This window comes from Salmo salar, chromosome 20 (assembly GCF_965601325.2).
Source record: "Salmo salar chromosome 20, fSalSal1, whole genome shotgun sequence".
Taxonomy (NCBI): domain Eukaryota; kingdom Metazoa; phylum Chordata; class Actinopteri; order Salmoniformes; family Salmonidae; genus Salmo; species Salmo salar.
The window spans coordinates 71,704,100-71,716,819 of record NC_138310.1 but is presented as its reverse complement, the minus strand read 5'-3'; the positions used below and the strand labels follow the sequence as shown (position 1 = coordinate 71,716,819).

The window sequence follows — 12,720 nt, the reverse complement described above, 5'->3', positions numbered from 1 at the left end:
CTGCTATTCCAGTGTTGCCAACTCCTCAGTAAGGAAAGTAGCTATTGTCTGTCCTAAAAGTTGCTAAATGATGTCATCACCTAATTTGCATAATTGGCCATGTGCATGTAATTGTGATGGACGCTGTAGGAGAGAGGAATAACGTCGTGGGAGAGACAAAAAGTGAGTAAAAAACACCTTAAATATGTTTAGAACTACAAATGAACTTTCCTCTGTCGATTATTTTTTATGTCACAATTCCAACCGTCCTCCTTTATCCGGGCTTGGGACCGGCAGAAGTGACCCAAAAGAGACACTCTGGCGGAGTTACTTCGTTTTTTATTTTATTATTTTTTATTTTTGAAGTTTAGTTTTCTTAATTTGGTTTGGTTTTTAACATTGTTTTTTTTACCACTTAGGAGCCTACAAGAAGACACAGTAAAACATGAACATTTTTAACCATAACATTTTTTACATTTTTTTGTATACAATCTACATTAACAATCTAAATGGACCAAAAAGAGACAATAGAAAAAACTGTCAATGGCAATGTGAGAAAATTATGGTAACTAGTCTGGCCATAATTCAGGTAAAAAACAAAGTTTAATGTAAGCCAGGGCGGGATCAGCCAGCGGCGGCTTCCCGCATGCGCGATTCATATGCAGTCTGGACGCGGAGGGGTGAGCATCTCCTGCTCTGACTGCAGCTGGAAGGGACTGCTGCGCGAGGCCTGGGCCACCTGTGAGTGCTTTGAGACGGGGTGGGGCCCACGGCAGCACCCGCTGCTTGTTGAGAAGAGTAAGAACGATAAGTGCCTTCACGTCAGAGTCTCCAAAAGTCTCCAATAACACCAGAAAAAGTCACCACCTTCCTCTTCAAGTGAGCACAGTACAACAAGGTGAGTCCTAAAATGTATTGTATGTTGCTGCATGGATGATGTAATATGAGAAAGGGGGGGATACATAGTCAGTTGTACAACTGAATGCCTTCAGCATTTAACCCAACCCCTCTGAATCAGAGAGGTGCGGAGGGCTTCCATTATCAACAGCCACGTTTTCGGCACAACAACAGATATTTACCTTGTCAGCTCAGGGATTCGATCCAGCAACCTTTCAGTTACTGGCCCAACACTCTAACCACTAAGCTACCTGCTATCTGTCATTCATAATTTGGTCAGATATACTTCGATGTTTATTGTCAGCATTTGTTGCTGGCATCTCATGCCTAAACTTGCTAATCTTGCCAATGAAAAAATAATTAAAGTTGTTGGCAATATCAGTGGGTTTTGTAGTGAATGAGCCATCTGATTCAATGAATGAGTTTGCCTTTTTTCCCAACATTTCATTGAAGGTGATCCAAAGCTTTTTTTTAACTATTATTATTTATGTCATTTATCTTTGTTTCATAGTGTATTTTATTCTTTATGTAATTTATCTTTGTTTCATAGTGTATTTCTTCTTTTTATTCATTTTAGTCACATGATTTCTCAATTTGCAGTACGTTTGCCAATCGGTTGTGCAGCCAGATTTATTTACCATTCCATTTGCCTCATCCCTCTCAACCACACAATTTTTCAATTCTTCATCAATCCACTGGGATTTAACAGTTTTTACAGTCATTTTCTTAATGGGTGCGTGCTTATTAGTAACTGGGATAAGCAATTTCATAAATGTGTCAAGTGTAACGTCTGTTTGCTCCTTATTACACATCACAAACCAACAAATATTCTTTACATCAACAACATATGAATCACTACAAAACTTATTGTATGACCTCTTATACACTATATTAGGTCCAGCCTTTGGAACTTTGGTTTTCCTAGATATGGCTACTATATTGTGATCACAACATCTGATGGATCTGGATAGTGCTTTGAAGCACATTTCTGCAGCATTAGTAAAGATGTGATCAATACATGTTGATGATTTCATTCCTGTGCTGTTTGTAACTACCCTGGTAGGTTGACTGATAACCTGAACCAGGTTGCAGGAACTGGTTACAGTTTGAAGCTTTTTCCTGAGTGGGCAACTTGATAATAGCCAGTCACTATTTAAATCACCCATAAAATATACCTCTCTGTTGATATCACATACATTATCAAGCATTATCAAGCATTTCACACATGTTATCCAGAAACTGACTGTTAGCACTTGGTGGTCTATAGCAGCTTCCCACAAGAATGGGCTTTAGGTGAGGCAGATGAACCTGTAGCCATATTACTTCAACAGTATTTAACATGAGATCCTCTCTAATCTTTACAGGAATGTGGTTCTGAATATAAACAGCAACACCTCCACCACGGGCATTTCTGTCTTTTCTGTAAATGTTATAACATTGTATTGCTACCACTGTATCATCAAAGGTATTGTCTAAGTGAGTTTCAGAGAGTCAGAATATGAATGTCATCTGTTACTAGCAAGTTATTCATTTCATGAACCTTGTTTTTTAAGCTACATATGTTAACGTGTTTTGTTTCCAAAACGTATCGAAATTGTCAAGTAAAGTTACACCCATTGAGCTGCAATAATCACATAACCAGTTGTGAAGAGAAAGAATCCTGCTAAAGCGTTCCATGCCACGATTCAGAGAGGGCGCAGGGCCAGATATGATGGGTATTTTATTCGTGTCTAGCAGAGAGTCAATCAGCTCTTTGAAATCCAGTTTCAGCTGTTCAGAACTGCCCTTCATGATGTCATTAAAACCCACATGGACTACGATAGAATCGATGTCCATAGTACATTCGGGAGCAGCTTAGTAATGTTTTTTACTCGAGCTCCGGGATAGGAAATTATTTTTGCACCAGGAACAGTTATATTTCTTACCACGAAGCTGCCCAAAATCATGGCTGGCAAGAAGGACGAGGACATCCACCCACTCCCACGCTTCACAACGTGGTGCAGGCCTCCGACAAATGGAGAAACCTGCTCGATCCAGAGCAGGGACGGAAGGTTGCCGACGTCGTAGGGGAAGGGGTAGGCGTAGGCTCAGTGGCCGCAGACACAGGTACCCAGAGCCACAAAGGTGCAGGAAGATCAGGCTCCAGACACAGGTACCTAGAGCCACGAAGGTGCAGGAAGATCAGGCTCCAGACACAGGTACCCAGAGCCACGAAGGTGCAGGAAGATCAGGCTCCAGACACAGGTACCTAGAGCCACAAAGGTGCAGGAAGATCAGGCTCCAGACACAGGTACCCAGAGCCACGAAGATGCAGGAAGATCAGGCTCCAGACACAGGTACCCAGAGCCACGAAGGTGCAGGAAGATCAGGCTCCAGACACAGGTACCCAGAGCCACGAAGGTGCAGGAAGATCAGGCTCCAGACACAGGTACCCAGAGCCACGAAGGTGCAGGAAGATCAGGCTCCAGACACAGGTACCCAGAGCCACGAAGGTGCAGGAAGATCAGGCTCCAGACACAGGTACCCAGAGCCACGAAGGTGCAGGAAGATCAGGCTCCAGACACAGGTGCCCAGAGCCACGAAGGTGCAGGAAGATCAGGCTCCAGGGCATTGTTATTCACAATACCAGGATATGTATATTTATATTAGGTTCAGTATGAGCTGACAGCACTACTAATGCTGTGTGAGGCGAGGCTCTGAGAGGGGGCATGGCATTATGGTTGTATCTGAGGGCCACAGGCCGATGGGTTCGTTGGGCGGCCTCAACTTTATGCTGTAATTTTATCACAGGTGAAGGATTCAGAATGGGAGAAAGGGAGTGGGTGGCAGGCAGGCAGGTAGGAGCTGGAAGGCATCGTGAAAATCGCTTCCCGTCTCCCACATGTCAGGACTGGACTAGCGAGCCAGTGGAGAGCGTGCAGCGGAGAGGAGAGAATGAGACAATCGTCTAGGACAGGCGTTTTTTCTGCACTCCTTTTCCCAAGTGTAACTGCCACACTCCACAGCATTAATCAGGGCTGGGGTGACAGTGACAGGTAGCCAGCCAGCACAACTGCTGATCTGTCACTGCAGAGAGGCAAATGACAGCGGTGACTTTGAGCATGCTGCAGGAAGGACAGACACAGTCACTCTACACACCACTCTACTGTTAAAAAGGGCGTTCCCTCCCCTCTGAAGGCTCTCACTCTGACTGCATAACAGAAGAGATGGGAAGTACCATGGACATTGTGTCTCTCAGCCTGGAATTCACATTAAGCAACATTCACATTTGACCAAAATGACTCCATATGAAGGAGTACTTCAAATGTAGGTATTTTGGTTTGTCAATATTTCACTTTTAAATCTGAAATGAAATACCCCCCCTCCCCCATTCAACACAAGGCCTGTTTTTTCCCTGTGGCACTGTTGTGTCTGGTTTCTTACCTGAGGTGCGTTCAACAAGGGAAAAGTTGAGAAACGTTGGGTAACGTTAGCTAACATATTCCATTTGTTTTGTGTTAGCCACGACTGTTTGAGAAGATAGTGAGCGACTAACGTAAGTGTCTGTTTCTGGTCTAAGCTGCCGCTAAAAATAATAAAGTGGCCATGTAGACTTTATACTATATTTAGTTGGAATAGCTAAGTCGTTTTCAGTTTTAATACTGTTGCTAAAAAGCCACAGTATTCCTTACAAAAAGTAGATGTTTGCTGTTTCACTGTAACATTTTGGAATGTTCATTCAAATTGTTACTCTGGCAACATGTTCGCTGCAAACAGGTTTGTTGCAAAATATCCGTAGGTATCTGTGTTCATAGCCTTACAGGTATGGGGGTTGCTTGGGCAACAGTAGTTTTGCAGGGTCACCCTTCCGAAACTCGTGTTGTTGATATGAGTGAAGCCTAGGTGGGTGGCCGAGGAAAGGGCAACACCAATGTAGAACTGTAAAAGTAAACCAACCGATCAGATTACTCATAATCACCACCGTAATAGTAACAGTGAAACCTCATCCTCCATATCTGTATCTATAACACTACACAACATTTTCAGGATTGAGACTTATATGTACTGTACAGTAGTAGGTATGAATGATGTGACTGCCCTCTGGGAGGCACTAACAGTAAAAACTAAATAGTTGATAAGGTTTTTGTACTAGAGATGATGTAAGTGTCCATGCTTGTCAAGTCATGTTATGGAGACATACTAAATTACAGCTCATATATAAAAGGCACACAAGTTCACAGTTTAGGTCTGCCTGTCTGTCTGGAATAGACAGTGTTTCACGTCCCTAGGAAACGGGAGGGTGAGAAGGGGGGAGAGGAGGGAACTAGGAAGGGAGTACGGCCCTTGGTCCTAGTAAACTAAAGCCCTTCGCCTCTGTTCCTCCTCCTACTTTATTTCCTTCCTGATTTGTCTTGCTTTTACTGGAATCAGTTTGCTATTGTAACCGATGTGAAATGGCTAGTTAGTTAGCGGTGGTGCGCGCTAATAGCATTTCAATCAGTGACGTCACTCGCTCTGAGACTTGAAGTAGGGTTTCCCCTTGCGTTGCAAGGGCCGCGGCTTTTGTGGCGCGATGGGTAACGATGCTTCGTGGGTGTCAGTTGTTGATGTGTGCAAGGGTCCCTGGTTCGAGCCCAGGTTGGGGCGAAGAGAGGGACGGAACCTACACTGTTACACTATGATCCTGACCACAACCTACTGTATACCTGCCCCTGATCACTTCTCTCCTGCAGCCCGTTTCCTCTGTTTGCACACCTCAGGCATTCATTCACGAGTGAGTTTCCTTGCTTTGTGACAAGAGAAGGCATGCTGCCAATTGCTCATCCACTCACAAACACTTAGAGGTCAGAGACTTTACGGCACAGGCCTTCCTGAATCAGGGATGTAAAGGACCTGTATAGCTGTAACATAAACACCTCCCTCTATCACTCTATCCCCCTACACACACAGGCACACACACGCATGCACGCACGCACGCACGCACGCACACACACTTTTCTGGTGAGAATCAGAAATGGGGTCATTTGATTTGCTCAAAACAGCTTAGTTCATGGTAAATTACATTGCAAGGATGTCTACATCCATAATTACTTCATTCATATCATTCCAAGTTGAATGACAGTCCTTGACCGAAAAGGAATGCGGTTGGCAATGCTAATTATAGAATGAGAGACAGAGTGTGACATTCAATGTCTCAGAGAAGAGCCAAGGAGGTGTATTGTAACCTACTCAATTCAAAGGAGAGATGCAGGGGTAAGAAATCCACCATGCAAATAATTATCAATAAGGCCCAACTGTATAAGTAATCATGGAAAACAACCATCTTATGTTAGAAATATTGATTGCAATGCCTCTATTCATTTTCAAAGAAGTATGGGGGATTCATAATGTTCAGAACATGATTTATTCTCTTTAATATTACATAATTATCTTTCATTTCTTACAAAAATACAAATTGCATTGGCACAATTCTGACACTTCTATAATAATAAGTTGCTTTCTGAGATTTGTGCTGCCGGGGAAGGAAGCGCTACGATTCTCTCATTGAGAAAACAGTCATCTTTCTCAGGTAAACATACATATAGATGTTTTCTGTGTTTAGTCCCTCATGCTCTGTTTTAAGACTAAACTCATACAGCTCATTCAGTAGATATATTTATTACATTATATTCTGAATTACAAACACATGTTGAAATGTTAAACACATTCCTTTCACTTTTAGAGACTATTGGATGTAAAACGTGTACTGTAGTCTACAAACCTCTGCTGTAACATTTCATTTCAACAATACTTTTCATGTCTTGGGTTCACTCAGAGTCAGTACATTGTAAGGAACTGTTTGTAGCCAGCTGATCCTTGCAGGTAACCCGGCTGCCACTTGAAGGGCACGGCAGGATAGGAGTCTGAGAAGCTGTCAGTGTGGTACGGGTGACAGGTTGCCCTCATTCCAAATGGGTACCCTGACCCCCATCTCCACTCATTGCTGCTGAAGTACGGGGGGCTGCTTAACTCCTCGTGAGGGTGCGAGGGTGTGTAGAGCTGGGTCTCAGTGGGGGAGAAGTGGGCATAGGATGGGGAGGGCAAGCACGATGGGCTGGGGTGTGTCCCCCCTGAGGTGTCTGTATAGAGCTGGAGCTCTGGAAGCAGAGTGATGGGAGACTTGTGGGCACCGTGATCCAGCAGGGACTGCTGGTGGTGTTGAGGCTTACACTGCAGACAGTAGGTCTCCACCGGGGTCTGGAAGCCCCTGTCTCTCTCCCTGTCCTTCCCCAGGTCCAGCATGGCCTCTCCAATCCCAGCCGAGGGCTGCGCTCTGAGGCATTCTGTGTGGCATTCTGTCCTCCTGGCAGGGTGCTAGGGCTGGGGTGGGAGAGCATGAAGACGGTCAACGAAGAGATGCGATTGATGGCACGCCTCAGAGTGGCGATCTTGGACAGCCGTTTGAGCACAATGTGCAGCGCATTGAATGACTGGTTGTAGTCCAGGATGCATTTATGGTCACGAACATTGGCGGCCACACGGCAGGACGGGACTTGGAGCGGATGGGGCGACTGGGTCTCTTCTCATCCTGGCAGCTGCCAGCCGTGCCCCCCTCGCTCTCTGGAGAAGACTTTGAAACAGCCTCACTGTCCTCTCTGCCACTGTCCTCCTCTTCCTCCTCCAAACCCAGCAGACTCCCCTCTTGCTCCTCCTCAGAGAACTCTGACTCTGTAAGAATGGCGTGGCTGCTCATGGCTGGCCTGGTGCCCCCGCCCCTGTGTACTGTACTCTGAGAAGACAGGCTCAGGTCTGTCACTGGTGCCTCATTCTGCAGACACTGCAGATGTTTATCTTCCAAGCTGAGGTAAAACTAGTGAAGTTCCAAGTTCCTGTCCTATCCTACGTGACTCCAATGCAACGGCAGACAGTGCTAGTGTTCAGCCATACCTCAAGCCCAAATCTCTCTACTGTCTCTTAGCTCCTTTCAGTGTCTTTTTGTATGTGTCACATTGTAGGAAGGTCTACCTAAAAGCAAAGTTGTATTCTGTTTACAAGGCCCTGAAGGCAAACAGGAGAAAGATTAGTCAACTGCTCAGACACTCACACCCCCTCCCCTAAGTCTCGCCTGCCAGGAATCTCAAACACACAGTAGTTGAAAGAGATTAACATAACATTTCCATGTAAATACGTGTTATAAAATGCTATCAGGATGTTATAACACTATCATAAAAAGTTTGTTACAAATCAACCTTACAAATAATCACTTATTTCTCACCCACACTCTTTTATTGTCAAGGGTAAAGTATTTTTTCATCGGTGTTCAGTGAAAGAAATAACTAATTATGGCTTCACTCCTGACACGTGGTGACTTCATCAGATAAGCTACATTAATAAATTCCTCTTTACACCTTATAGCTGAGGAAAGACAGTAAAAACACTTATCATCACGTGTAAGCTATATCTAAGGCAACAATTAGCCACGTTCTATTGAGTGATTCTTACTTTGCCATGGCTGGACTAAGGTACAGTGTAATTTGGATGTCTAAGTTGGGTGTTGGGTCATTGTCCTGTTGAAAAACAAAAGACAGTCCCACTAAGCGCAAACCAGATGGGATGGCGTATCGCTACAGAATGCTGTGGTAGCCATGCTGGTTAAGTGTGCCTTCAATTCTGAACAAATCACAGACAGTGTCACCATCAAAGCACCCCACACCATCACACCTCCTCCTCCATGTTTCACGGTGGAAACCACACATGCGGAAATCATCCGTTCACCTACTCTGCATCTCACAAAGAGACGGCGGTTGGAACCAAAAATCTTAAATTTGGACTCATCAGACCAAAGGACAGATTTCCATCAGTCTAATGTCCATTGCTCGTGTTTCTTGGCCAAAGCAAGTCTCTTCTTCTTATTGGTGTCCTTTAGTAGTGTTTTCTTTACAGAAATTTGACCATGAAGGCCTGATTCACACTGTCTCCTCTGAACAGTTCATGTTGAGATGTGTCTGTTACTTGAACTCTGTGAAGCATTTATTTGGGCTGCAATTTCTGAGGCTGGTAACTCTAATGAATTTATCCTCTGCAGCTGAGGTAACTCTGGGTCTTCCTTTCCTGTTGCGGTTCTCATGAGAGCCATAGCGCTTGATGGTTTTTGCGACTGCGCTTGAAGAAACTTCAAAGTTCTTGAAATGTTCCGCTTTGACTGACCTTCATGTCTTAAAGTAATGATGGACTGTCGTTTCTCTTTGCTTATTTGAGCAGTTCTTGCCATAATATGGACTTGGTCTTTTACCAAATAGGGCTATCTTTTGTATACCACCCCTACCTTGTCACAACACAACTGATTGGCTCAAACGCATTAAGAAGGACATAAATTCCACAAATTAACTTTTAATAAGGATCACATGTTAATTTAAATGCATTCCAGTTGATTACCTCATGAAGCTGGTTGAGAGAATACCAAGAGTGTGCAAAGCTGTAATCAAGGCAACGGGTGGCTACTTTGAAGAATCTCAAATCTAAAATATATTTTGATTTGTTTAACACTTTTTTGGTTACTACATGATTCCATATATGTTATTTCATAGTTTTGATGTCTTCACTATTATTCTACAATGTAGAAAATAGTAAAAATGAAGAAAAACCCTTGAATGAGTAGGTGTGTCCAAACTTTTGACTGGTACTGTACCTACAAGCATCCCCATTACAAGGTATTGTTTTTTAGGTTCAAACGCACTGGCAAATGATATATATCTCCCAAAAGAACATTGACATTATTTTTCTTTAACTTCTAAGGCACTGTCATTACTCTGCTGAGTGAATGCTTTCAAAAACATGTATTTTTTTATATATAGATTTACAACAGCACTTCTCTAAGGCTCTGTAGCTTCACCCTTCAGACTGGACTCCGCTGATCATATCAGCCCAAATGCTGCTGGGGGTCATAACTCTTATCACACACCCATTGAGAGGTTATTGAAGACATTGTTTCCTTCTTGCCTGGGTTTATAGCACGCTGCTTAAAAAATAAATGAGGCCCACGAGGTATAAGGTGCATTATTTTGAGCTATCCCAACAGTTAGCTGATTTGGCTTTAAATGATGTAAATGGAAATGCACACTAATTTAGCGATAGCATTCCAAAGTTTAATGTTTAAGCTGCTATCATAGGCGTAGCTGGACTTTTCAGTTTGGGGGTGCTAATTTGGACCAATTCTGTAGAATTCTACAATGTAGAATGCCTTGTTGGTCAAATAAACAGTTTGAAAGAGAAATGTTCAGGTTTATGTCATGCAAATGTATTTTTCAGATTGTTTCCTGTACTGACATGGTGAGAGCAATGTGTTTTCCCCATTGCAACTCAATAGTAAAAGGCTGATAGTTATTGTTGGTGGAAAAAAAGTTGTTTAGGTGAGAATTACAACATCACCCTTCCTTTTCTTGTTTTGCAATTAGGGCGTAATATATATGTTTCATAAACACAGGTCTGCACACTCTGGCATGGTGTTCGCTCTATAATTTGAAATGAGTTGTAAAAGCAATAACTTTCCATGCTAATCATAGGTTGGGTTTTGAAAAGGTGGGAGGGTCACAACTACACTTTTCCCTAAAGACTGTTATGCCCATGTCTTCATATCTTATCAATTTATACCCATAACAATATGACCTTCTCAGTCACAATGACGTCAATGTTAGACTTTACCCTCTCTTTTTCCTGACCCCTGTTACTCACGTTTTGTAACGGCGTTGGTAGTCGTGATTAGGAATGAGGCGCAGGAAGCAACGAGCACAGGGAGTGTTGTTCTTTTAATAACACTTTGAGAAAGAAAATCAAAGTTCCCAAACACAGGGGAATAAATAAAGTATGACAATGCCAAGCCGAACATGAACAAGACAGTCTGACACAACAATTAATCCCGCACGAAAAGGAGCGGGCCAGCTAACCTAAATAGCCCTTCTAATGGCTAATTTACCACAGGTGTGAAAAATAAAAAAAAGGGAAAAGCAAAGGGAATCGGTGGCAGCTAATAGGCCGGTGACGACGACCGCCGAGAGCCACCCGAGCAGGAGGGGGCGCCACCGTCGGTGGGAATCGTGACAGTACCCCCCTCCTGACGCGCGGCTCCTGCAGCGTGCCGACACCGGCCTCGAGGTCGACCCGGAGGGCGAGGGGCAGGGCGATCCGGACGGAGGTGGTGGAACTCCCTCAACATAGTTGGGTCCAGGACGTCCGCCGCCGGCACCCAGCACCTCTCCTCCGGGCCGTACCCCTCCCAGTCCATGAGGTACTGCAGGCCCCTCGCCCGGCGTCTCGAGTCCAGAATGGCCCGTATGCTGTACGCCGGGGACCCCCCGATGTCCAGAGGGGGTGGAGGAACCTCCGGCACCTCATCTTCGTGAAGGGGACCAGCTACCACCGGCCTGAGGAGAGACACATGAAACGAGGGGTTAATACGGTAATAGGAAGGGAGTTGCAACCGATAACACACCTCGTTTATCCTCCTCAGGACTTTGAAGGGCCCCACACACTGCGGCCCCAGCTTCCGGCAGGGCACGCGGAGGGGCAGGTTCCGGGTCGAGAGCCAGACCCTGTCTCCCGGTGCGAACACGGGCGCCTCACTGCGGTGGCGGTCAGCACTCCTCTTCTGCCGCGCACTGGCCTCCTTTAGTGAGTTCTGGACGGCTCTCCAGGTCTCCTTGGAGTGCTGGACCCAGTCCTCCACCGCAGGAGCCTCGGTCTGGCTCTGGTGCCATGGAGCCAGGACCGGCTGGTAACCTAACACACACTGAAAGGGTGATATGTTAGTTGAGGAGTGGCGAAGTGAGTTCTGGGCTAATTCAGCCCAGGGAATATACCTCGCCCACTCCCCTGGCCGGTCCTGGCAATACGACCTCAGGAACCTGCCCACCTCCTGGTTCACCCTCTCCGCCTGCCCATTGCTCTCGGGGTGATAACCGGAGGTCAAACTGACCGAGACCCCCAGCCGCTCCATAAACGCCTTCCAGACCCTGGATGTGAACTGGGAACCTCGATCAGAGACAATGTCCTCCGGCACCCCGTAGTGCCGGAAGACGTGGGTAAATAGGGCCTCCGCAGTCTGCAGGGCCGTAGGGAGACCGGGCAATGGGAGGAGACGGCAGGACTTAGAGAACCGATCCACAACCACCAGAATCGCCGTGTTCCCCTGAGAGGGGGGAAGATCTGTTAAGAAGTCGATGGACAGGTGCGACCATGGTCGTTGTGGAACGGGGAGGGGCTGTAACTTCCCTCTCGGTAGATGCCTAGGAGCCTTACTCTGGGCACACACCGAACAGGAAGAGACATAGGACCTCACGTCCTTAGCCAAGGTGGGCCACCAGTACTTCCCCCTTAGACCCCGCACTGTCCTCGCCTCACCAGGATGACCCGCAGTAGGTAGCGTGTGCGCCCACCGAATCAAACGATCACGAACACCGAGCGGCACATACATGCGCCCTACGGGCACCTGCGCAGGCGCAGGTTCCAACACCAATGCCCGCTCGATGTCCGCGTCCACCTCCCATACCACTGGCGCCACCAGCCTAGATGCTGGAATGATGGGAGTTGGATCGATGGGCCGGTCCTCCATGTCATAGAGACGGGACAGCGTGTCGGCCCTAGTATTCAGGGAACCCGGTCTATAGGAGATGGTAAACCTAAACCGAGCGAAGAACATGGCCCACCTCGCCTGACGTGGATTCAGTCTCCTCGCTGCCCGGATGTACTCCAGGTTTCGGTGGTCGGTCCAGATGAGAAAGGGGTGTTTAGCCCCCTCAAGCCAGTGCCTCCACACCCTCAGAGCTTTAACCACCGCTAGCAACTCCCTGTCCCCCACATCGTAGTTACGCTCCGCCGAACTGAGCTTCT

The 12,720-nt window shown here is 46.0% G+C and overlaps 1 pseudogene; it reads right to left on the bottom strand.

Moving 5' to 3' along the window:
• Positions 1–6,672: 6,672 nt before the first annotated feature.
• Positions 6,673–9,780, bottom strand: LOC123729187 (class A basic helix-loop-helix protein 9-like; annotated as a pseudogene).
• Between the last annotated feature and the right edge of the window lie 2,940 nt (positions 9,781–12,720).